Here is a 27513-nt window from a genome sequence, read left to right as displayed (position 1 = left end):
TTTGTGTTATAAATTATAATTACAGGTTGTGGATTCATGATTAATTGAGACCATAAAGAATTTTTGGAAATCAGTGCTGAAGTATTTTGTTGCCGTAATAGTGTCTGTTAATATCTATCACTTTTTTCAAGGAAAAAAAAATATTCTAGGCATGTGCATCCATCTATCTATCACCTGTCTGTCTGGGCATGATAAATGCAACAAAAAACAAAAAAAAACAACAACAAAAAAATGACATTGATATGAGTTTTCCATTGGATTGATTTCCATCAAACAAGAAATAAACCTAGAACAGGGGCCTCATCTCTACTCATAAAAACAATTTTAAGTCCTTTTTTCTTTTTTTTTTTTCAGTTATTAAAAAATAGGAAGAAATATATACAGACCTGATCTCACTGAAATGCCACACATTTTTTAGATCAAATCTAAAAACTAAAACAAAAACAGGAAAACTAAAGTCTGCAAACTTATTTGCTTTCTTTTTCTAATCTTCTTAAAGGAGCTGCTGAAACAATTGGAGCCTTTTAAGATTTTGATGAAATCTTGTTTTCCAGATTTTTGCAGAGCTGAAAGAGGCATAAAAAAGCATGGCTGATATTTATATATTGTTCCATTCATCTCTTTGTTTTTGACCTGCTTTAATATTAAACAATTCTGATTACACATTTAGCTGGGGAGAAAAAAGAAAAAAAAAAAAAAAAATACTACTCCATCTCACTGTGCTAAGGTGTTAAGGAGGCTGGTGGATAAATTCCCACAGTGTGATGTATCTGTGATCCTGCTACTTCACAGGCCCTTCTCTCCCTCTAGTCTACCCCATGGCTGCATCACATCTGTGCATAATCAGGCCCTTAATGGGAGGAGCAGAAACCTTTCTTTTACACTGCCTTATCTCCATATCGTTTGTTCATGCCAAGTAGCAGCCTGTGAATGCCAGCCACTTTTCTCTACTTCTATCTCGCAAAGGTTGGGTTTTTCAGTTCCAATGGGGGAAACCTATCCTCCCCAAACAGCTGAAGAGATCTGTATCCAAATATACATGTAAACAAACAAAAGCCATCTGTAGGGAACATGCAAATGTTTTTCTCTGGAGCTGCAGTCCCTACACATGTCCTTGAGCCCTGAGGGCCCTGCTGCGGCTTCTGCAGAGGTCCTCCCACCCCCGGAACCAATTTTAAGTGGTGGAAAAGCCCTTCTTGGGGCTGGAGGGCATGGTATCAGAGTAGATTTCATCCCTTTGTCCCTGCTAGGACAGGTAATATGGAGAAGGGATGAAAAGGCAACCTACCCAGCAATGGAAATCCCCTGCTGCTGCTGCCCATCTGCCTTGGGTTGCCCAAGAGGAGTGAGGGGAGGAGCAGAGGTCAGCTGGAAGGGTAGATGTGTGCATGTTTGGAGCTGGATGGAAAGAGTGTCCATGAGCAGGGGAAGAATCATGTGTATCAGTGGGAGTCAACTGTTCAACTGCAAAAAAAAAAAAAAAAAAGAACATGTAAGTGTTTCTGAAGCCCAGCCTAAGAACATCACCCTTATCTAGGTGTTTCCTCTCACCCTTAAACCTTTCCTCCACTTAAATTTAAATCTTCCTGGCACTATCTTCAACTCATGGCCTAATTCTTTGCCCTTCTACCTGATAAATCTTCTTATAATGTCATTTCCATTCTGTCAGCACTTTTTATTCCACAAAGAGGACCACAGACTTGTCTTGGTCCACTGTTCTCAGAACCATTTCTGTGTTGTTTCCCCATGGAGGTTTAAATGATGCTACTCCTGTCTGTGTGGTCCATTAGACACCGGGAGGGGTATGTGCAGTTCTGCTGGTGTGACTCCTCTCCAGTGTCAATTATATTTTAATTGCATCCTGTATAATAAAGAGGTTCAGAAACACAAACTATGTAGCCATAAATAAGCAAAGTTTAGCTAAATTAAATTTTATATTCATTCTGAGGTACTCCAGACCAGAATATACTGAACACTTACGCAACCTCTGACAAGTAAATTCAATGTAAATGTATGAGTTTATATCTTATCCTCTCATTAGAAATCTAATTACACTGCCAGGAATTTGGGTCATGGTCTGTACCATTTCATTTCTGTGAAGTGTCCAGGACAGTTGCTGTAGGTAGTAGGCCTTTGGAGTGACAAACTGCTTTTCCAGTATGCTCACTGTGAACAAAATAGGGCCATAAACAGTGTAATCAGGCAATGCCCTGTCACAGCATGGCAGATAGGAAATATGAAGTATTAAACAAGAATCGGAAGCTGCCAACACAATTGTCATCAAACAATTAGCTGTTGCAGGGAAGACTCACAGCTGATGTAACTGCAGTGATGTATACTGCGATACACTGACAGAAATGATCCAGCAACATATCCTTCTAGGCTGATAACCTTTATTAGAGGGGATATTTTGCTGTCCTTTTATGTACCACATTACAGGCTATAGTATCGGACTGGTATCCTCCACGTCATGGAATTATTGTACTGAGACAGGGATGCATCATCTCAAAATGTTCATCAGTTCAAAACTCTGCTTCTTTGGGAGAAGCAAACCAAATTACCAGCAACAAGAACAAACTACATAAGAGAAGCTGGCATTTCACTCCTTTGCTAATGGTTATATTCTGATAGGTTATATGTCAGGAATAATTAGACAGTTTGGCTTATTTCCCATCATATTTTCTCCCCGGTAAAATACAGTATAAGCCAGTCCATAAGAAATGGACATTTTGGACAGAACTATTTCACTAAGACACATGAGGCAGAGTGGTCTTTTATAATTCTGAGTGCAGAATTAAATGTAAACACTGTTTACATTTGAATGTGAATGCTCATAGCGAAATATCAGAAAGGTGTGATTTGGCTCCTGCAGATCTCCGGAGCTTTCTGTGACTGGCATTTCTCCCTGGGGTAATTTATAAACTAATATTCCCTGTTGTGCGAACATTGGCAGGCTTGAGGAGAGAATAGCTCCAATTTTCACTCTAACATGGCTGGCTCACATCCAGAAACTGCAGAAGGAATTTGCCACAAAAATGAGATGAAAGGGAAATTCTTACATATATAGTGTTAATGATACTAGGCACAGTCTAAGCAAAGGTGTATAAAGACAGCACATAGATAAATGAAGGTCTATAATGTGAATTAGCAAGGCATTTACATTAACTGTGTTTACATCACAGCCATATATAATTTGCATGTTGAAAAAAAAAAATAGTATAAAGAAAATGACATAAATGAGAAGAACAGCTTGCTAAACCACAACACTAAGTGGACCATGGAAGCTGTGTGGATTCTCTTTTTAAATATGGGAATTTCTTCATCTAGGTCAAAGGTTTCACAAGCTACATGAATCAACAGATATAGTAGGTTTGAAGATGTATACTGAAGCTCTTTGGAACTTCTTAAAATAGAGCAACTGTTGAAAGAAGATACAGTAGCGTTACTGGCTGCCTAGACACCATTCTATTTTAATAAGTGTCAAGGATGCTTTAGGGCATATCAAAAATAAATGGCAGTAAGTAGGTAGGAAGCCAAGCTTCTGTGACTTCTAGCAGAACTGCAATGCAAATAAACTCCAGTGAAGTCTTTCACAACCTCTCCAGGGTTATCTCTGCACCATTGTTTCCAGTCAACAATTTATAACCTCAGATTTGCTGATTATCCTTGTCTGGACTATAGACTCCAGCTGCTAATGCTTTATACAATGTCAGACTTCGGCAAGTGATTAACTGACTAAACTTACTAATTTCACTTCCTCAAAACCATAGTAGTAGGTTTTCTTTAAAAGATTTAATTTTCTTTTATCAGTTTTACCTCTGTGCAGTTCCACTGACTTCAATGAAGCTGAATACCATGTATTAAAAAAAAAAAAAAACTTCCAAAATGAGGGAAAAAAGATATTATATCAGGCATTATCCTTCTCTCCTGCACTTCCAGTCTTGCAGTCTGGTCCCATTGCTTCACATAAAAAGTGAAAACGTTTTCAAAAAAAAAAAAAAAGCTAGTATTTTAAACAACATAAATACATTTAACCGTTTATATTCAATTATTAGACTTGTTTTCCAAATTGTTAATAAGATTAATTAGTGCTTCCCTATTACTTATGTAATTATTATTTTTTAATTCTAATTTTCTCTATGTAATATACAGTAGAGTACTTATTTCTACGTTACAACAACTACATGAAACTCTGTATATGTATAGGCGCATGTGGAAGAGATTTTGTACAAGAATACATTAAGCATACCAGAGAAGATGTATACTCAAGAGGGAATGTTTCAGTAATAGTGAGGTGTGATAAGGAAATTTAAAACCCCTTGTATGATCACAGTAACATTGATTTGTTTTTATGCAGGAGACTGTGAATTGGTGTCACTGTAGAGAACAGTTAAACACATGGACAGAGCTTCTTTAAGGAACATTTTATTTCCAGCTATGTACATAAAAGATGTTTTATGAGAAGAAAGTTGCTGTAGTCACAGCCTAGCAAACCAAACTTATTAATTAACTGCAGTCTGCACCACTTGCACTTAGCTACGTGCCTTGGCTGACAACACAGCATTCAGTGCTGGTTTGCAAACAAATTTAAATATTCAGCGCACAGCTTCTGGGAAAGAGGCCATCTTTCTTCATGCTGTAGTTTTGGGATGTAACATTTATTAGTGACTTATGTTTATTTCTACTGGCTTTGTGATGCCAGGAGAGTTAGCAGCATTTTGCATCCTCTAAATACATGTATAGGAATGGGGAAGAGAAACATGAGGGATGTAGCAGGGGGAGAAATGTGAAGAGATGCCTGTGCAATGATGGTTGGCAGCACGGCTCTGCGGTCTGGAAAAACAAATTCTGTTTTGTAGTAAACATAAAGGTTTTAAATTCTCTATGTTGGAATGGAAATAATCTCTATTGAAAAAGTTCAAAAAATTAATAAAAGCAAACCCCTTCCCACTCTGAATATTTAATAATGAGCCTCAATCTCAGTTTTATCTGTCTCTCCTTTTGCCACTTGACCATTCACCTACTGCCAGGCTCAAAACCTTGACCTCTGCTGTTCCAACTCACCTTCCCTATCCCTTTTCAGATACAAATGATGTTTCTGAAAACATCTTCCTTTCCAGAAAAAAAAAAAAAAAAAAAAAAAAAAAAAAAGATGCTCCTATTATTTATTATTATTATTTATTTTAACTTATTTATGTATTTATTTATTGGTTCCTCATCCTGAGGAGAGCTGTATTTAATTTGCTAGGAAAATTGTGAAACCTTTTGTCAGGCTGTTTGTCATGAACTCTTGTAGATGACTGGTGTTAACTTCATGCTGCACTCTGCGTAAAGGGTTCATGAACAGAATGACACTTCTTCATACAAATAAATGCATATAATTTTTTTTTTCTTTCTAAAACATAGTTCCTTAAGCAATGTCTTGCTTAGTCCTTATAACATTTAGAACAGCAAGTTGAATGGTATAGAAAGTAAAAAATACACATGAAAGTGAAAAAAGAAAGAATAATCCTAGGTTAGGCAGAGTAAGGCTGAAGTACAAACAATTCTTTAGAAACTTGACCTTATTCCTGGATGAATAACATTCATCCAAAGTGATTGCCATAGTTTAAATCTCTGGACAGTGAATAAAAATAATGTATAGACTCATAGCACCTTTGCTAGTTAAGACCAAGTTTTCAGAAATTTTCCATGTTTGATCTGAAGTCATCAATTTGCAGCTTATACTTCATGAAATTCATCGTGATTCTTGTTTATGTGTATACCCTCTCTTACACTCATGCTTCATCTGTTTTATACTAGCCAAGACTGAATTCATATATTCTAATAAAATTTGTGAAGGAGGGTGCTATGATGGTACAACGTACTTGTAGTGATAAATGAAGTGATCCTTACAGTGTATAAACTTCAAGATGATATGGTGTGCATCTATAAATGTTAGGTACCATTATATGCTCTTCTAGGCCATGGAGACCATTTCTGCTCCTTAGTGTCTAATATAATTTGACTCTAATTTCCTCTACAGAAGGGATTAAACTGGAGTCACCGCCTACCTCCACCTCCTAACACCTCTCAGAAGTATTTGATGTATGAGTTAATTTATTCTGTCTCATAATTAATCATATTCTCCCTCATTGTAAAAATGTACAATGTCACTTACATTGCCTGTGTTCATTTTACCATCAATATAGTAAATGACATTTCCTGTAATTAAGTAGAAATATTACATTAAACAATTAAGATGCACATCTAACAGAAGTAAGAAGTGGAACAGAACCAATTTGATGTGAGCATGCCAATGCCCACCAAAATTTTAACCTCTGTAATCCACACTTGAAACTGCACAACAAAGAAAATAAGTACACGTAAATGGCATTGCTGGTAATTTGGAAAGTTTGGCAGTCCATCTTGAATCACCTTTAACAGCCCCCATAATTTTGAGAGAGTGTTTCATCAAAAATATAGCATAACTGCAGTCAGACCACATTGTTATTTAGGTTGTCCATGGCACGAGGAGGAGTTTCAGGATGCTACTTCTGTTTTATGCCATGGTCATTATGGTTTTCATCAAGGTCATTATCCTTTCATGTTCTGTTTAGAATGATGGTAATAAAGATGAAAGATACCCAAAATGTGCAGGACCCACTCTAGGGAGATCCTTGATTTGATTTGAAAGTACTATAAAAATGTTCATCTTTAAAATAAATAAATAAGTAAACAAAATAAAATCAATAAAAAGTCAAGGGGTGAAGGAACAGAAACATAGTTGATGAAGCCGAGAAATGCTGTAATGAAAAGAACTAAACTGGGGGGGGGGGGGATTATTATGATTAAATAAATACATATATAAATAATGGTTAGATGCCTCTATTACCTCCTTTTCCCTTATCATTTTTAACATAGCTTGAAGAAATTTCTCAGACACAGTCTGTTGAGCTAGTAATATACCACACTAAAAGCTACCAAGAGACAATATGTTGAATGTCAAATCTATACCTTTTAAAGGATATTAGACAAATACTTTGAAGAACTGGAACTATCATTTTAGGTTAGACCTGCAGAAAAAAAGATTGTGTCTCTTTCTAAATCCTAATGCTGTCTTTGAGAGTGGTCATCACCAGAAGGAGGCAGAGGACCCTTCTATTACACAGGTGTAATATAAACTGTATCTTCTGTCAGATATCATCTGTTTTCATACAGCAATACTAGTCTCATTTAGATTAAATTGAGCCCTGGAGCACAAGGTTAATGGCTATTTCAATAAGCATTATTGCATTGCTTGTTTACCATTTGTTGTAACTCCAGGAACTATTGTTATCTATGGAAATATTCAGTCTCACTTGGAATCCTCCAAGCATCATTGGTCTCATTTCCTTTGAGAGAGATTTCTACCACCTAATTACACACTGTAGAGAGTTTTCTTATAATGGTTTCCAGCTTGTCTTTTACTTTCCTCAGTGTTATTCTATTTATCAGAGAAAAGGGACATTCTCATTCTACAATGCAAGTAGCATTCACTGTTTCATATGATTTTGGTACATTTGCTTATTCCTCCATTTTCTAAATTAAACTATTTCAAATTTTCAATCTCTTCTCTAGTAAATTTTTTTCTGGTTTGCGGTCATTCCCATCATATGTCTCTGAACACGCTCTAATATATGATATACAAATTCAGGTCTTGACTCTGCAAGATCCTGTACACTTCTTGTGACCCACCACATGCCTAAAGCACACAAATATTCCCTTTTCTCTTGGTAGGACATTTTGTATAATTAAATAAAGGTTTGAAGATGTTGCTGGTTAATGTCTCCCGATATATATAATGTATCTCCCGGTTGTGCCTACAACCAAAAATACACATGCAGTTTTTATTAGTCACCCTAGAAGGACAAACTGTGCAGCTTTTGATTTCAGCCACATACTCACATGCTTAAAAATAAGCCCACTGTTAAGCCTCTGATTCTTCAGATTAATACCAATCTGCATATGTTTGTTTCTGGAAGACCACACACTTACTATAGGCATAAACTATGGCAATAATATACATGGGGAAAAATAAAAAAAAAATAAATAAAAAAATATGAAAAACCCAACTGAATTATGAAACCAAATTACAGCTAAATACAATGACAATAAATACTTTTAGCCACAGGCAATAAAATATTGTATCATTAATAAAGCTAAGTGGAGAAAAATTTTGCTTGTCACTTTCATTTATAACTTAAATTTTATACTTTAGCCTTACTTGCTAGCTCAGTGCATTACACATCTCTCAGGCAATTCCCCTCTGGCCCCAGCAATCATGAGTTACTGTGGTTTCAGAAAGTGGTGAACTGGGTAAATGGAAACTGATTTTCAAGGATGAAATAATGGTCTTCAAGACTGTAGAATTTTTAAAGGAAAGACAGTTGAGACAGAGAGACAGCAAGGAATTGATGATATGGAGGTTAAAATTGCAAGTCCTTATGGGTGTGGGAGACAAACTGAGAGGAACTTATGGAGCATACTTTAGCTGTTCTGAGATTAATCATTCATGAGTTTGCACATGCCACCGATAATAGCTACAAATAGCATTGCTCTTGACCTTTCTAGTGACCCAGACACCAAGCCCATTCCGTGTCCTAGCCTTAACAGGCCATTCAAGAGACTTGACGAATTCAAGAAAAGGATGAAAAAATAGATAAAAATACTACTTAATTCCATCACTTAGTTCCAAGGGGAAAAAAATATATAAAAGAAAAAATAAAAGAAAAAGAAAAAAAAGGAAAGGAAGAAATAGTGGTAAATTATCTCACAGTTAGATATGCAGCATATCATATACTGGAGCTAGTGAAGAAGCACCTCAGAAACACTATGTTTTGTTTTCTTTAGTAGATGTAGATTGGGATAACCCCATTTATGGCCACAAACAAGAGTTATGGCTGTTTGGGATCTTGTCCTATACATTCTTGGTGTCTCTCTACTTCAAACACCCATTCGGGAGAGATTTATTGGTTAGAGACCCAATATAACAAGTCCTTCTCATATTAAATAAATCCAAAGATATTTGAGGGACAGGAAAGAAACAGCTGAAGACAAAACTGTCATTACAACTTTGAAATGAAGCAAAAAACTCAACTGCAATCTTTGAGAGTAAATGAGGTCAACAGATGCAAAAACTAATGGGTAATGTAAAGCTTCCCCTGAGATCTTTCTTCTCCCTGTTACAGAAACTAATCATACTAACTATTGTCCTTTCAGCCACTTGAAAGAATACGGCACGTCTACTAGAACCAGACGTTAATTTTAGTTATGTTATGAGTGATTGAGCAATGAAATAGATCATTTATTATTCTACTGTCTTGTTTTTGTTTTTGTTTTTGTTCTGTGCTTCTACATGAGTTCTCCTTATGCACACACTGTTGTAAACTGCAAAGTAATTTATGGTTTATTCCTCCAATATGTTTCATAGTAAAGTTGAGAATTCTGTTGCAGTAGATAACATTTAATCTAAGGGAGCAGCCTAGAAATAAAAATGAAAAAAGAAAAAAAAAAAGGGGGGGAGGAGGGGGGGAGGAAATTCACAACAGCTGCAGATGAAAGACAAGGTAAAGATTCTGAATAGTCTTGGATGGACTGTCCGAGGGACTAAATAAAAATGTTGTCTATGACTTTGGACTTCGGCACTGACACCCCATAACGTCTATTTCATTTATCCAGTAGTAAAGAAACCCTCACAAAACTATTCCAGAGCAAGAATCCTCACAATTCACAAATCTATAGATTAAACCAGTGCTATTAACAGTACCACTTTATCTGAAATTTCTGTAAATACATCTACCGCACATACATACAACAGCAACTATAGTTGTTTCTAGATTCCTAGTGATTCCCAGGATTATTACTTCAGTTTTCTTCCAACATTCTTTATTTAAGCACTGACTAAAATATGTGAGACTTCCTTGGATCAAGAAAGATTGTTAATGCAGGCTGGAGACCAAAAGGGAAAAATTATTATAAGGATAAACAAATGCATTTCTCACCTGTATCATCTGAACCCACCCAGATTGTAAGAAGCTTATGTTAGAACTTATGTTAGGAAGAGTTACTATTTGCTACACCTACTAATTGGTTTCATTTTTTCAGATAAACCTTTAAACAGAATTTAAAAGTGTCTCTTATAACCTGAGTATAGAATATACTTTTCCTTGCCTATTGCCTGGCATAATTGGCATCTTTATGCATTACCAGGTTATAACAAACTAATCCATCACATATTGTAAGTATATACTGGGGTTCATCCTTCTACTGTAAAATATGCATATATTTAATCTTAAACCTAGTCTTAAATCCTTTAAGTAAATATTTACATGTACTTCTGTATTTATTTAAAGACCTGAATATTAATCTTAAAGATAGAAATCTGCTTATGGAAAACTGAATAATTCAGTTACTGACAGATACTTTCCCATAGGGTTTCATTGGAAATTACCATTGACTTCAGTGGGTGTGTATCAAGCCATTAAAAAGCTGCATGAAAATTAGATATTTGAGTCACATAAATCCGAATTTGATTGAATTTGAATTTATTTGAAGAAAACTTTTCTGTTTGAAACCATGTGATTTACAGAATCACAGAATCACAGAATTTTCTAGGTTGGAAGAGACCTCAAGGTCATCGAGTCCAACCTCCAACCTAACGCTAACAGCCCTCCACTAAACCATATCCCTAAGCTCTACATCTAAACGTCTTTTGAAGACTTCCAGGGATGGTGGATTTAGAACATACTTATACAGCAACAGATTCTGTATCATTAAAAATTGTTTGTATTGGAATTTTGTGATCTGTATGATTAAACACTTAATAATGAGGTCACAGTTTAATCGCTTTGTCTAATGAATAATTTGTCAGATAGTTACAAAAGCTGCCTTTTGCCTTTATACCTTATTGATTCTTACTGAATTCTCAGTGAACAACTCCACACACTGAAGAGAAGAATGTGTCCCCTGTTCCCTGCCTTTTTTTTTTTTTTTTTTTTTTTTTTAAATTCAAGGTCAGTTGTAACTGTGTGTATTTCTTCATAATGAAGAAACAAACATGAACTACAGAGTGACCAATCCAATGAAGTCTTGAAAATGGGTTCTCCAGGCCACCTGCAGTTTTAACTCTATTGATATAACAGATTGCAATAGTATTTCTGCTATTGTTAAAGCAAAACCTAGCGTTAATGTATCAAAAAGCAACTCAGTGGAATGCCTCACCCATTTATGAATGACTGGCTGAGATGTCCTTTTTGGTAGTCATTGATTTATGGATCAAGCTGTCACTTTTAAGCTGTGGTGATGCACCTGTGATGACTTCCAACAAGCACATTCCTGAATGATCTTTGCTCTAATTATAGACACATAGCTGAAGGCAAAAAAAAACAAATGAAATAATCACAGAGCAACTATCAAACAAGGGTACAGAAAGAGAAATAACCATTTACTATGAAGATAATCTACCGTATAAACTCCACAGTCTTGGTCTTGGGTACAATCAATGGACCTGTAAGTTTAAAATGGAAAAAAATATTCTGAAAACTGAGAAAAATATCTAGTTTTCAAGCCATTTGATATGTCTCTCATGTAAGGACTATCCTGGACTGTCCAGTCTTATGGTAACTTAATTTCATCTGAATATTCCAAGGGCAATAACATCTTCTTAGTTCACTTTACATTGTCTTATTTTCAGTGTGTTTTTCTCCATTTCAACTTGTTTTAACATTTGCTTTCAATATTTCAACCCATATTTTCTGTTTTACAAATGATTTTTTTTTTCCCATAAGTCCTCAATTCAGTTAATTTTCCCTGCCAGCAAATACCTGCTTATTATCTTACATAACACAGAGGTCTCAGAAAGCTTGCCTGTTATGAAGAATTACCTGCATCATGGTTTACATCATTTTCATCTCTACTGATCACCCCAGCATCCACATAAGCATTTTGCTCCAGCTGTGCAAAGTATATATTGTCCTTTCTTCCTCACTGGCCAACAGTCTTGAACAGCCAAATGGCCTAATCATGGGCTTATATAATTTGCAAATTAGTATCACATAATATCCTTGCAGATTGTTCTCATCATCTCTGTGATTTGCATGTACTTTTCTTGATAAGACTCATTAGACTTCTACAGTTCAGGATGCAGAGTCCAGTTTCCCAGGCTTAATGGAGCCAATAGATATCTAGTAAACACAGTCAGTAGAGCATAAGATGCCACACCTCTTTTCCTGAAACTAACATCAAAAATACATTGGAGGTAATACATTATAAAAATACCTCTGCCTCTCCATTGACTTTAAAGGGAGCTCACTCACCCACTCAGCTACAGACATTTATGCTGCAGATTTCTAAATTTTGTGGTGCCCCCCCCCCCCTCCTTAATGACCACATCCTTGTTTCCAGTAGCAGTCAGCAAGTAAAGTAAACAAGAAATGACAAAAAATTCTAATCAAAATTTTAGGCTATGAAATAATTGTCTTAAGAAAGTGGTGGAAAACTATTAATAACATCAGAGACTAACCAGTGTAAAAATATGTTTCTGTGATTAAAAACATTTACCATTGTGAAAGCCTCACATAAAGCAGTTTCATGCTACTGTCTAAATAAAAATTACTAAAGTAGTTAAAACCCACAAATCTTTTATAAATATATTCCAAGTTTCTATTCCATATCTTCACATCACCATAGGGTAGTTATGCTGACATAGCAACTGTAGTGAAATGGGAAAATGAAATAATAGAAACTGAAACTACACCACCAAAGTCTGACTTTATATTTTTCTACCCATTTGAGATGAAAGCTTTTATTTAATTGGCAATAATTACCTTTAATTTTCAAACACAAGCTAATTTGCCTCCAGGCAGTTGAACATGAACACTGTTAGGATGAATCCTCTGTCTTTTGAGCATCTTGAGTGAAATTTTTATTTTATATAAATGTGTAGTGATTTATCTGTTAGAAAACCCTTCAGATTCCTCAGGCCTGTTCCCCACTTTAGATCCTAAAAGAAAAAAAGATAAAGATAAAGATAAAGATAAAGATAAAGATAAAGATAAAGATAAAGATAAAGATAAAGGAAAATGAAAAGAAAAAAGAAAAAGAAAAAGAAAAAGAAAAAGAAAAAGAAAAAGAAAAAGAAAAAGAAAAAGAAAAAGAAAAAGAAAAAGAAAAAGAAAAAGAAAAAGAAAAAGAAAAAGAAAAAGAAAAAGAAAAGGAAAAGGAAAAAGAAAAAGAGAGAAAAAAAGAGAAAAAGAAAAAAAAAAAGAAAAAGAGAAAGAGAAAGAGAGAGAGAGAGAGAGAAAAAATGTTTACTTCCCCAGATTGAAAGAAAACACGAGTATGCATTTTACTTCAGATCTTTCCTTGGAAGCATTTATTCTCATGCTCCAAAGACTACTAATAGTTATAGTCAATCCAGAACAATGAAAATAATTAAGCAATATGCAGAAGTAATACGTTCTTATTCATAGTAGTACTGAGATAATAATCACTCCAATATCATAGAATCACGGAATCATTAAGGTTGGAAAAGACCTCCAAGATTGGTCCAATCGTCCCCCTACCACCCATGTCACCCACTAAACCATGCCCCCAAACACCATGTCCAACCTTTCCTTGAACACCACCAGGGACGGTGACTCCACCACTTCCCTGGGTAACCTATACCAATGCCTGACTGCTCTTTCTGGGAAGAAATTTCTCCTAACTTCCAACATGAAACAGTAGTCCAGTAATGTCCCAGCAGTACTTATTCACAAAAGTCAAGTTTTAGTTCAAGCTTGAGTTAGAGGAAGTTGGTGCACTATATTTTCATTTGTGTAATTAAACAGTACCCCACTACCGGAGATTAACAAATTGTGATTGGAGTTTTTTGCTTTGGGGCTCAAAATCATGCAACATTATTTCAGCAATGGATTTGATACACTATTCTAGCACCCAGGCAAATAAACAAACAAAAATCAACTAACAATATTGCCCGGTTTTGTGGCAATGAAACCATAGTATGTTACCTTGAAATTTAACAGTCAAATTACAATGGAGGTAAAGGACATTTATGTGCAGACAAAATAAACAAGTAGTGAGCTGTCATCTAAAAATGATCTTCCTCAGAGAAGAAAAAAATGTGTAGGTTAAGAGATCAGTAGAACACCTCCATGGCTCCATTACAGTTGCTCAGGGACTCTCAAAGAAGGCTAAGCAAATCAGATGGACATTAAGAAGCAAATTAGATGGACAGGAACTAAGTTGAAGCTTTCTAGGGAATGAAAGAGATCAGTAGAACACCTTTTAGACATTACTACAGTCTTCTTTGAAATGTTTGTAGCAGCTTGAGATGTCTCAGAAACACAAGAAACTGTTGCAGAGACAAGGTGAAATGCAAAACAAAGTTAAGAGAGGAGAAGCAATTACTGAAACTACTGTGAAAAACATGATAAAGCTCAATGCTCACTCAAAAGAAGTTATTCTCAGTAAGTTTTTGACCTCACATTAGGCTTCCTCTATGTATGTAAGAGTCTTTCCTTACATAGATTCATGGAGATCACAGCATAGAAGAAGAAATAGAAGAAGAAATAGAAGAAGATAACCCTAGTTGCTAATTTTGTGTTACAGAAATTAAAGGATTAATCACATTCACTCAATGACTGTGTGCTCATGGCACATCCTTAGGAAACAGTATTGTTGCTATCTTCTCCCCCTTTCTGAGAGCTCATCTGTGCTACATGGCCTTTCATTAATTAATAGTGGATGGGCTAAAACAGCACAGTGGTGTCTCTGACAAAGACAAGATGGTCCAAAGTACAGACTGAAGTACTCACATTGTAGAGAAGATGGGTCTGTTTTCATTTGTTCTGTGGGCCAAGGCACGGAAACTCATATCTCTTAAGCTAGTTCCTGAACTCAGAGCACAACTGTGGCATGCTCAAAAGCAGTATAGTATGGCACCATGCCTGAGTGGAGCCCTCAAGAGCAGAAAGACAGAGTATAAATAATTTATAACAATGTCAGGAGCATTTTAGCTGTACAAAATGTGTAAAAGAGCATTCACGAAAATAAGGATCAGGACCAATGTATCTTACTAGATACATGAACAATGCTACTAATCTTCTCCAATACAAAGAGAGGGATTTTTAATGACACCTATTGTGTTTCATTCCCTTTGATTTAAATAATAACCAGGAGACTCCTAGCAAAATGCTCAAACACCCTAATGCACCATTAGGAATACAATTAAATCACAGCAGCGTTAAACATCTCATCAAGAGCTCAGCCAACCTACAAAATTACTTTTCTATCCTTTCATTCCCTAGAAAGCTTCAACTCAGTTCCTGTCCATCTAATTTGCTTAGCCTTCTTTGAGAGTCCCTGAGCAACTGTAATGGAGCCATGGAAGATTGACAGCATTGACAGAAACCCAATTCAGCCTGGCAAAAGTATTTGTCATGCAGATACATAAAGATGCACAAAGCTATAAGGCTTTTTTAGGCAAGTAAGATAAGGGAGCAAGAACAGACTGCAGCTGTGTAGGTACTCTTGTACTTTGACGTACTTTGGATAAAGCAAAGTCTGCCCATCACATATAATTTGCTGTGTCCCTCCCAACCCCTTTTCTCAAGAACACCATGCAAACAATGCTACCTCTGAATCATATATATCAGAGAGAGAGATTACTTCCCTCACAGATAACCAGGGAATTAAAAAAACAGAACCGTGAGTCACAGCTTTTCTTCCAGTCTGTGTCTGAGGTCTTTTGCTGCTGGTCCAAGGCAAAGTCCATAGAGCATTTGCTCCATGGCCACTTCTTCACCGTGACTTTTACACAGGCAGTGGGCAAGTTCCAGCCAACAGACCTCTCTGGAGTACTCTGGCTGCTAACGCAGCTTCCCTCTTGCCCCACTGACACAATCTCAGACCAATCTATAAATAACAAAAAGAATCACTCAGCACTGAAATAAACACCAGGGGCCAGATTGTATTCGTGTAACTAGGACAAGGAATGTATTTGTGCTGATGGTGTTTGTCTTACAATCAGATTGCAGCAATGGGCAGATGTCTGTAACACACTGACCTAGAATACCAAGGAGAAACAGAAGTCAGCCACTGTGTGATCTGCGCTTAAAACTGATAAATGACAAAACCAACCATGTGTTCCTTAGCACCCAACAAAGTTAATTCCTTAGCACCCACTTTCTGAGAAAACCACAATCAACATTTAATTGTCATGGTTTCTTTCTTTTCTTACATTGAGTTTCATCTACTCTGAAGACCGTGCAGCTATACCATTTCCTTGATCTTCAACACTTTGGCCAACTGTTTACTCAGCCTCCCCAGTACTGCTTGAATCATCATTTTGATAAAGATCCAGAAAAAGAGTGGCTGACTTCCCTGCCAAGAAGCACCCCTGAATAAAATAAAATAAAAATGCTTCACATTCCCTCTGTTCAAACACTGCCTGCAGCCGCAGAGTGGGTGACATTACTGAGAACAATGACATCTATTCAAATTTGTAAAGCAAGTATTTGATAGACATGCTTCCTCCAACACAATAACTTCACTGAATGAGCTGTTAGCTTATCTAGCTTTTACGCTTTGAAGTATACAGCTTGAAAAAGTCAAGCACATACCAGCAGTCCTAGACTTCAGTTTATTAGCTCGAGAAATGTTTTAAATTTCACACAGAAAAGGACCAAAAATGTGACAGCTTATTTTATTTACACAGCTTCTGATGATTGAAGGAAGTGACAGCATGCATTAATTTACCATACAGTTACGAGGAGATCTGCAGAGAGCTATGAATTTCTAAGAAATGTCTCTCTTAGTCCACATTACGTAATCTTATTCTTAGTTGTATTCACAATTGACATCCCACAACACTTAATCCTATGGAAGATGTCATTTAACATGGATACATCATGTGCATTTGTCTAAAAGATGAGTGCATGCTGATCAGTGGTATCTCACTATATTTAGGTCTGCAGACTATACCATGCTGATGGCACTAGAAATTATTTTACATACAGTTATTCAAAGGATGCTGGTTATGACAGATTTCTGTTTGGACAGGACAATTCATGAAAAAAAAAAAAAAAAAAAAAAAAAGTAAATAAATACCTTACTGAATAAATAAATAAATAAATAAATAAATGTTTTAAAGCTACCCAGAAGCTACTATCTCAATGGGAAAAAGAGGGAAGGAACCAAAGGAGCTGGCCTTAGCTGAACCAGACCAATCTTGCTTTGGGAAAGAAGATGCTTTTTTTGATAAAAGCTAAGAAAATATCCTTGTTGTAATTTGTAACTAAACTCACAAAATCTAAATTATATCAAATGAGAGTTGTTTTGTGCAAATTTCAAATAGTTTGTAATGTTTTCTACTTTTTTTAACTTAATGGAGCTGGATTATTTTTTTTATTTTTTTATTTTTTAAGTTGGGATTGCCAACACCACAAAAGTATTTATACGGAAAGGGAGAGATGACATCTTCTAAGAACATCAGGAGCATTAAAAAAGATTTGCAAACATAACAAATGAGTTTACAAACTATTCACCAAATGTTGCTGTTGGACCTGTAGCAATTCCAGGCCAATTTCCATTAAGTGAGTGCAGCAACTCCACAATGAATACAAAGATATAAATATATATCTTATCCTGTTTAATATTTATTAAAGCAGTTCTCAAGAATTTCTTCAAAGATCTCCTAATCTTTAATTAGCTAGTAATTTAAAGTATTTTGGAACATTTAATCCCAAACAGTTATGACTATATTGTGATATAGATACTGTTTGCATGCACCATTTAACAATAATCTCTTAGTTAATATGAGTTGATAATATTTTGAGCTGATTTTGAGTGTTCATCTATTGTGCTTGGGAAAAAGGTGGGAGTATCTGTTTTGTTAACTAAGATAGTGGAGCCAACATTCTTATTTTGTAATGAAAATACAGATCCATCAGTGATTTCAGATTCCTGTATCTATGTCCAGTCATCCTCAAATCAGCTGATTAGATGCTTTAGAAATGGCCTGTATCATTTTCTGCAATTACATATATTTTCAAATATTTTATTTTTATTTTTCCATGCATAATTTGTCAATATACTACATATTCTTTGCAATTATTTTGGAGTATTCTGATTTTTCGTTATTATAGATCATATGAGAGTTGTCCTCAACCTCCAGCTGCCTAGTATTAGTCCAGTAATGAATGTGCATTACTGAGTCAATTAAAAATCTATTGAGGTCTGTTGTAAAGTTTGCATTGATAACAACTGGTTTTCTGCAAATAAAAATCTTTTACAGAACAAGAGGAAAATCAGTGCCAACATAGAATATTAATATAAATATTAACTAATAATATTTTTAATATTAAAAACATCTTTTTAAGACTATGACAAGAGCTAAACATCACAGCAATGCCAATTTTGAGGAGGAACACAGGCAATATCTACACTTGGATAAACATTAAAAACAGCCCTTGAATTGCTTATGTAGTTTCACTAAATAGATGGAAAAAAATGGCTTCAAGCACCTATACAAGACAGATCATTAAAATCTAAACAGCTATAATTTCTGTATTCAAAGACTACAAATGCAATAGTTTTGAATGATATCTGTGTTATTTTTCTCCAGTACATTACAGAGAGCTTTCAGCATGCCTGCAGGTATGTAAGTAATCATTACTTACACAGAGAAGGTCAAGAACCATCTAAACTACAGGGGTTCATACAATTCAAACATTTTAACTCTTCAACTGCTGCTGATGTCATTATGAAGCATCTTATCAAGTGAGTCAGTTGAGCAGGAAATCAAGAATTCTTCAACTTAAACAATCCCTCAGCAAGGGTTGACCTGCGCAGAAGTCCTGTTTAATGAACTTGTAAACTGCACTGTAAAGTTAAAGGAAAGTCTGACTGCTCGTTTGCTCATTTTCCTTGTTTATATATTCTTTAGGAAACATCTGCTAGCCATTCTGCTGCTTCTTTTTTTTTTTTTTTTTTTTTTTTTGTTCCTTTTCCTATTGCTATTAGTTATGGGAGTGAAGGTTTAGGCAATCTTTTAGTCTTTAAAAACTGGCATTTCTGGGTTTACTTGAGGTCACCTAAGCAATGAAGAAACCAACTGTTTGTTGGAATGTAAGCAGGGGAAATGATTTTTCCCCAGGGGGTAGAGTTGTGAACTGGTTATATGGATGGAACAGAAGGGTGCTTTTTTTAATGTTTTGCCCCTCTTGCAACTGTGCCACCAGACGTACACAATTCTGAGCCATTAGGATGACTGAAAATGCAGTTTGAAAGATCGACGCAAGCCTGACTGCAACAACGCTGACATTTTATTAACAAGTGTTATATTTGTGAGTTGTGTAGCCCCAACTACACTCTGGAATTTAAAAGGTCACTGCAGACACCAAATAAGGCTTCAGACTTTTAAGACCTGCTGTGAAGGACAGCTGGCAGGGCACACAAAACTCTGCCACAGGGTGATAAAAGAATGAAGTGAATATTTTAGCAGTGAGCTGTCACTAATTAACACAAAATTTATTTACTTGAAAGATAAATATATTTGGAAATGGTAAATGCTCCAGAAAGAATGTTTGGCCATCAATTGTGCAAGTGTTAGCTAAGTAGGAAACACACAGGACGTGCCTTGGCTAGGATCTGAAGCATCAAACCTGACTATCTCCAGACTCCGAGACATGAAGTTGTTGAATCGGTTGATGATTTCACACTGACTCCAGAAAATCTTCTGGGTACAGTGCAATGACCTCTGATTTATACCCTTTTAAAATGAGATTTATACCCTTTTAAAATGAGAGCAGAGTGGCATTTTCTGAGCGTAACACCTAACAGTCACACTTCCCTGAAACTCCGCAGCCCTGTGGCACTGACCTGCAGGTGCTGTGAAATGTCAACACTTCAAAACAGCAATACTGGAGAATTTTAATCCAGTGGACAACAAATATGATAGATTAGTAAAGGTGTTTCTCCTACATTTGGCTCTAAGTATTGGGCATGACAGCAGTGCTGGTACTGCTTTTCCCTTCAATCATGGGCAGGGATGCTCAGGCTCTGAAGAGAGAGGTGTAAAAATGAATGAATTCTTTCTTCTTCAAGAATATTTCATATTTGTTCTTTGCTCATTGAGACTTTTAGTATATCTGAAATTCTCACTTCTGTGTTTTTCTCCTTTATGAATGTGAAATAAAACAGGACTGGGGCTTTTTCTGCTAATACAGAATAATCTTATAACGTTCCTGCTAACTCAAGTGACAAGTGAAAAAAGGCCACTGAAAAGATGAAGGCCATGGAAAGACCTGTACAGATATACTGGGACCCAGGGGGACCATACAAATATGAATAATTAGTTATTATAATTTGAAAGTTCTTCTTTGGGAATAACCTTTAAATGCTTCAAACATGATCCTAGGGATTTCCTCTTGAAAGAGGTTCAAGATGGCCATGTTTCCCTAACATTAAGCCAAAAATGTCTCCTTCAGAATTAAATAAATTTGAACCCTGTGGTAAAATAAGGAGAACTAACTGTGGATTCCTCCTAGGAAGACTACATCACATGCCAGCAAATTGAAAGCATGTGTGTGGACACCAAGAACACCATGTTTGGCCACGATGGAAAATCATGTTCTCCCAAACTCCAGCACACAGGAGTTGTTTACATATACTCAGCTCTGGTGAGGCCGCACCTTGAGTACTGTGTTCAGTTTTGGGCCTCTCACTGCAAGAAGGACATCAAGGTGCTCGAGAGAGTCCAGAGAGGGGCAACGAAGCTAGTGAAGGGTCTGGAGAACAAGTCTTACAAAGAGCAGCTGAGGGAGCTGGGCTTGTTCAGCCTGAGAAGAGGAGCCTCAGGGGTGACCTTATCACACTCTACATGTATATTAAAGGAGGCTGTAGCGAGGTGGGGATTGGTCTATTCTCCCATGTGCCTGGCAACAGGATGAGGGGGAACAGGCTAAAGTTGCGCCAGGGAAGGTTTAGGTTTGATATTAGGAAAAGCTTTACCAAAAAGGGTTGTTAGGCATTGGAATGGGCTCCCCAGGGAAGTGGTTGAGTCACCATCCCTGGAGGCCTTTAAAATACGTTTAGATGTAGATCTTAGTGATATGGTTTAGTGGAGGACTGGTTAGTGTTAGGTCAGAGGTTGGACTCAATGATCTTGGAGGTCTCTTCCAACCTAGACAATTCTGTGATTCTGTGTTCATGTGCAGTGGCCTCTTCTCAGCAAAAATACCTTTGAGAACTGCCATCCCAGGATGCAGACGTGCAACACTGAACCTACTCAAGCTACTCAGTAAGAAGTTAAATTGCAGGACAAGTGGACCACACAGTAAGAAACTGTCTGCACATGTACATCACTCACACTTGTAAATTACCAAAACCTTGCAGGCAATGGAAGACAATCATTTTAAACAGACTTGATGGGCAGCCTACCCAGTCATCAGAGGAACTGGAAAGCACATACACAGGAACTCCAGGAAGGAATCCAAGCCAGTGACAGAGACATGGTGCTTATCAAGGTGCTGACTGAATGGATTCTACTGTGTTAACTGAGAATCTATCTGCTTTTGCCAGATGTTAAATAATTAACCTCATCTCAGCATGACATAATTTATTCTTAATGTCTTTTTTTTTTTTTTTTTCAGACTCTTGTTTCAATTTAAACAATTAACCAAAAGCCAAGAAATAGATGTAGGCCTTTCCATATGTCATCACACTTTGTTCCCAAGTGAGAATGTATATGAGAACTACATATTAGAAAACCCACCAGTAAGATTGCCTTGGTTCTTTGGACCACTAGTATCAACTGAAATCTGTTCAGTGCAAAAAGACTGCAAATGGAGATGAACCTGAAACACTGCAGCAGCACCTCAGGTCGTTTACAACTCCGGAATTATTCAGTCTACAGTACCATTTAGTGAAGCTTTGGATGCTTAGAAGCCATTCATCAGAGAAAATCCACTGGCACATATCAGTGCTCAAGAGCTGCTCCTCTGCTGGAAGCTGTGCAAATAAGAATATCAAAAAAATTCAATATTATCCTAAGACACCCTGTAACAAAGAAATTCAGCAGTCACAAAATCTAGACAATGGATCACCTTTTTGAGTCTCTGGAATAACACACACAGGGAAATTGAATGGAAACATGAGATTGTCCTTTTGTCTGCTTTTCCCTTACATATCTTAAATTCTAAACACATTACACTATACAGTATAATAAAACCTCAGATGCACTAAAGCATAGTCTATAGGACTGAAAAGAGAAGCAAAGAAGTGGGCAGTCTCAGAATGGTTTTCTTTGTAATTGCCTACTGCAGTTGGAATGAAACTTTCTACTTAAATCACAGAATCACAGAATTTTCTAGGTTGGAAGAGACCTCAAGGTCATCGAGTCCAACCTCCAACCTAACGCTAACAGCCCTCCACTAAACCATATCCCTAAGCTCTACATCTAAACGTCTTTTGAAGACTTCCAAGGATGGTGACTCCACCACTTCCCTGGGCAGCCTGTTCCAGTGCCTCACAACCCTTTCAGTGAAGAAGTTCTTCCTAACATCTAGCCTAAAACTCCCCTGGCTCAACTTAAACCCATTCCCCCTCGTCCTGTCACCAGGCACGTGGGAGAACAGGCCAACCCCCACCTCGCTACAGCCTCCCTTGAGGTACCTAAAAAGAGCGATAAGGTCGCCCCTGAGCCTCCTCTTCTCCAGGCTGAACAAGCCCAGCTCCCTCAGCCGCTCCTCGTAGGACTTGTTCTCCAGGCCCCTCACCAGCTTCGTCGCCCTTCTCTGCACCCGCTCAAGCACCTCGATGTCCTTCTTGTAGCGAGGGGCCCAAAACTGAACACAGTACTCGAGGTGCGGCCTCACCAGAGCTGAGTACAGGGGGACGATCACCTCCCTAGCCCTGCTGGTCACGCTGTTCCTAATACAAGCCAGGATGCCGTTGGCCTTCTTGGCCACCTGAGCACACTGCTGGCTCATATTCAGCCGACTGTCCACCATCACTCCCAGGTCCTTCTCTGCCTGGCAGCTTTCCAACCATTCCTCTCCCAGCCTGTAGCTCTGCTTGGGGTTATTGCGCCCCAGGTGCAGGACCCGGCACTTGGCCTTGTTAAACTTCATGCAGTTGACCTCAGCCCATCGGTCCAGCCTATCCAGATCCTCCTGCAGAGCTTTCCTACCCTCAAGCAGATCGACACACGCACCTAACTTGGTGTCATCTGCGAACTTACTGAGGGTGCACTCGATGCCCTCGTCCAGATCATCGATGAAGATATTAAAGAGGACCGGCCCCAGCACCGAGCCCTGGGGGACGCCACTAGTGACTAAATTATGCTTTACTGCTGTTTGGTTGTTGCTTTTATTTATTTATTTATTTGTTATTATTTCAAAAGTGCAGAGACACTGCCAAAATTAAATATTTAGACTGCAGTCAGTGTTAAATGGCAGAAGATGATGTGCTTACATGTAGTACAGTATCTCATTAAATCATGGTCTAATCAAGCCATAAATGAAACATGTCAAGGCACTGGTTAGCTAAACTGTCTCATTATCTGATCTCCACTTTCAGAAAAATTCTATAAAGACCAACATTAAAAGTGGGAAAATTTTTGTTTCAAAGAGAATATCATGGTGAATAATGCATAGTTATGGTAGCAGGTTACTTCAATGTCCTCAGGAAGGGTTTGAAGTTTAATTCTGCACAATGCATTGTACTTCAGAGAATTTTCAACTTATATTAGCTTAATAGAAATTGAAAATAGCAATGAATCCACATCTGAACTAAAAGGTTCCATCCTACCTATTGATCTGTGTTCTGTCGAATCAGTACTTGATTCCAGCAGTCATCAACCTCTGACTCTCAACTTGCAGACAATATGTCAGGTCTGCCTCTGTGAAGGTCTTACTCTGTCCTATATTTCATAGTACATTCTGAACAAAGATGTTGACACTACTGAATGTAGGAAATCCATTATCAGTAAGTCCACAATTCTTTGCAGCTTCCTTTCATATCTTCTGAAACCTGCTCTTCTTCTTTGTAGAGCCAAGGCTAGAAGAGGAGACATGAAGCACAGAGAAATCTTTCTATCATGGCTTTGCTTTAGAAGTGAGAAGAAAGACATTAACAGTGTTGGCATGATTGAGGTGATACATGTATAAACTCATCCCATATTTCTCCGTAAATTAACCTCATTAGAAATCTTCAGCATCTTGTGTCTCCTGGCTACTGTCTCTTAATAAATAGTTCCTACTAACATCTTCTGCAATAATTATATCATCTTTATATCATAAATATATCATAGGATGGCAACCAATTCTTATGTACATTGTAGGAAAAATCTGACAGACAGCATCTTACACAGGAGAGGTTGAGGAAGAGAGGCTGAAAATTCTTATAAATATTATCACGGGATCTTTAAATGTCCAGATGAACTAGACTTGACCTCCATCATTAGCATATGCTCCAAATAGCACAAAAAATACGGATAATAAATGAAAGCAAATACTATTAAGTATAAGAGAAAAGTATAAAACACTGACCATTTTGGAGAGCTGCAGGACTAAAATGACTTTTTTATAATGTTGGACAGTTTTCTCAAAATAAAGGTTTAAGTTTCATAAGCAGAGAGCTTAACTTCCAGCATTACAGAAGTAATTGGGAATTTTGCCATTGACTTAATGGATCATGTTTTTTTTTAAAGTGACTGAAAGGGAGGAAAGTGTGTAATGTAGTTAGCATTTGGAGGAAAATAAAAGAGTGTTGAATTTGCTGGAAGATGTCCTGGAAGGGTAAGGTTGCAAACATGAAGCATATGTGTAATCTGAAGCAAAGAGACTCCTCACATGCATAAAGCTAAGCACATTAACAAGTTGTCATAGAATTAGGGTCTTGAATGTTCTCTGTGAGGTCATATGCCTATGTCTGCTTGCAGCACACCCCTATCACCATGTCTGTCATTTCTAGATTTCATTCAAAGACAGCTATTACATTAATCTTGGTAAGAATAATGCACCATAACTGATTTTTATTTTTTTTTTTCCTCCCAGCTTTCTGAAATCTTGAAAGACTTTCTCTTGATTAAGTTTTTCCTTTTGGAAATGAGACTCTAAACAATGAGAGAGAGAGGTTTACATAACCTTTATGTTATGCTCACAAATTCATCTTATATCATGGTTGGTGGCCAAAAATTGTAAAATTTATCTATCAGAAATACAACTTAACTTTTTTGGTTTTCTGATATCATTATGTTGTACAGTACTTGGGTTTACTTTTAAACCAATTGAACCTTTCTTCCCTCAAAATTAATAAGTTTCAAAACTAATATTCTTAGACTTCAACAAAATTTAATCATTCTGTAGGGTCTTTCCAAGACAGATCACAGATCACATTTAGGAAAACAAACAAACAAACAAACAACAAAAAAAAAAACTCTATTTTTTTAATCACTAAACTGTAACAGCGAAGGTTACCCAGTCAGTGTTTGTTCTAAAACATGAAAGTAAAAGAAACAGAATTAAAAATGTAAAACAGGCAATATATTGTATTTTTCTATTTCCAGAACTAGTTTCCTTGTTTAAAAAAAGGAAAGTCACAAAATGACAGTCTACCCAACTTCCTAGAGCAATGAGTGATATTTATGTCTGTATTAAGTCAATATTAATAATATGCTTAATTACTGGCAAATGTTGGAGTCATTCAAAACAAAATGCTGCTGTTGAAGGCACTGAAGCATATCCCTGACTTTAAGTACAAGAACTGTGCTCAAGCATGTGCTTCATGTCTGTGGGCTTAGCCGCATGCCTGGGACCTAAGTTTTGGTAAGTATTGCCCATACCACGTATAAGCAATGCTTTAGTCCTGATGCTACTATGAATTGGAGCAGCTGCAACCTTCCAAGTTTCTAGAAGCATGTGCAGGAAGCAGTGTAAAAAAAAAAAAAAAAAAAAAAAAAAAAAAGAGAGAGAGAGAGAGAGAGAGAAATCTCCTCATTTAAGGAAATAATATGCCTGTCTGAATGTCCAATATCATATCAACTACTATATACATCAGGCAACATTTTACTGCTTTTTTATCACAGTTGTACTCTTTATTATGTTTGCATACCATCTCTTCCCGACAATGTAGTTCTCCTGCAGTTTATTCCCTTGCTCTATCTTTGTTGTCTTGCTGTGTAAGTATAATAAATGCATAATACGACTGGTATTTCAGCCAGCAAAACCAGCAATCGTTCTCGCTTGCTGACATTTCACCTTTGACTCACCACCTTGCAATCCTGCTAGATGAAGTACTCCAGCAATCCCAGGCTGCGGTCGGGGCTGCAGGCAAGCAGGTGACAGTTCTGAGACATGTCACTGGTGACATCGCCAGGGACTATGCTTGCTGGTGGCCTCTGCTGAACATTACTTGTTTCAGTGGTGCTACAGATTGGACTAAGATGATATTGAGTGTCACTGAGAGTTTAAAAATATGTTTCAGACATCCTCATCACTTTTTTTCAACTTTTGCAAATGGAGCTAAAACTTCACTTCTGTTTGTCTCTTTCCCCAAGTTGAGTTATGTCATGAATCAAGTGACATGGATATGGCTATTTAAATCCCATTCAGATGATCTGAAGAGTGTCTAAAATATTCTGCAAGATTGTTTTGTTCTGAAACAATTCAGTTTATCTCTGCATTGTTGGAATGTTATTTTCAGAAAAAGGCTGAATCTGCAAAGCTAACTCAAGTGCTAGTGTTGTTAGCTCCCATGATGTTATCAGGAGTCTTGTGACACTCGCAGTCCTGCTCAAAGCCTCATTACAGCATGGAAAATTGCAGAGAACATCCTATTCTCACATTAAACAAACCAAACTCAGGCTTCAGGGTTGGGAAGAAAACTCATTACACGTAGGTCCTAGAGCTCAAAAAGCTGTATTCATAACTGTGGGAGGGAGAAGGAGGAGGCATCTTAGAGACGTATATATATCATTGGTAATGCTGGCACACAGCCTGAGTCTGTGGATCTCGTACACATGATGGCCCCATTACAAAGACACCAGTCAGCATCAAAACTCAGATCCAAACCAATCTCTAACTTCAAATGCCTCCAAGGCTGGGTTAGGCCCTTTGAGGACAGCAGGTGGCCAGAAGTAGTGTGAGGTTGCCTGTCACCAGAACAAGCAAGACAAAGCCCAGAAGAGCTGGCAGGCATGAAAAATCTAAGTAATTGCTCACTTCCCCATGTGATGGGCAAGATGTGAGAGGGAAAAAGTCATGGTGTTGCATCACTCACCCTTTATCCGAGAAGTAGGATGGGCGCCTTGCCAGGACCTTTCACTCTATTTCTTTCATGCTGTACATGCTGAAAAGAAAAAGGAGAAATCCAGCCCCCAAGTTTCGATTGTTAATAAGTTATCACAGAATCACTAGTGAAAGGCATGCCTAAAAACGTCAACATTGGCACCCACTACTTTGTTTTGCAAAGGGCTTCGTCTGTCGTCCC

The 27513-nt window shown here is 37.1% G+C and overlaps 1 long non-coding RNA gene across 1 annotated transcript; it reads right to left on the bottom strand.

The window, feature by feature from the left end:
• On the bottom strand, window positions 1–27513 carry LOC311432789. The gene is made up of 10 exons (XR_014690334.1): window positions 27304–27513; window positions 26294–26462; window positions 23833–24081; window positions 21797–22032; window positions 12846–13021; window positions 11904–12203; window positions 11485–11527; window positions 11242–11389; window positions 1289–1464; window positions 1–566 (listed from the first exon to the last, which is right to left on the bottom strand). It is a non-coding gene; the product is annotated as an uncharacterized lncRNA (long non-coding RNA).

The sequence above is a fragment of the Aythya ferina genome (assembly GCF_964211825.1).
Source record: "Aythya ferina genome assembly, chromosome: 2".
Classification (NCBI taxonomy): domain Eukaryota; kingdom Metazoa; phylum Chordata; class Aves; order Anseriformes; family Anatidae; genus Aythya; species Aythya ferina.
The sequence above is the reverse complement of the archived record's forward strand: the minus strand, read 5'-3'. Positions and strand labels throughout refer to the sequence as shown.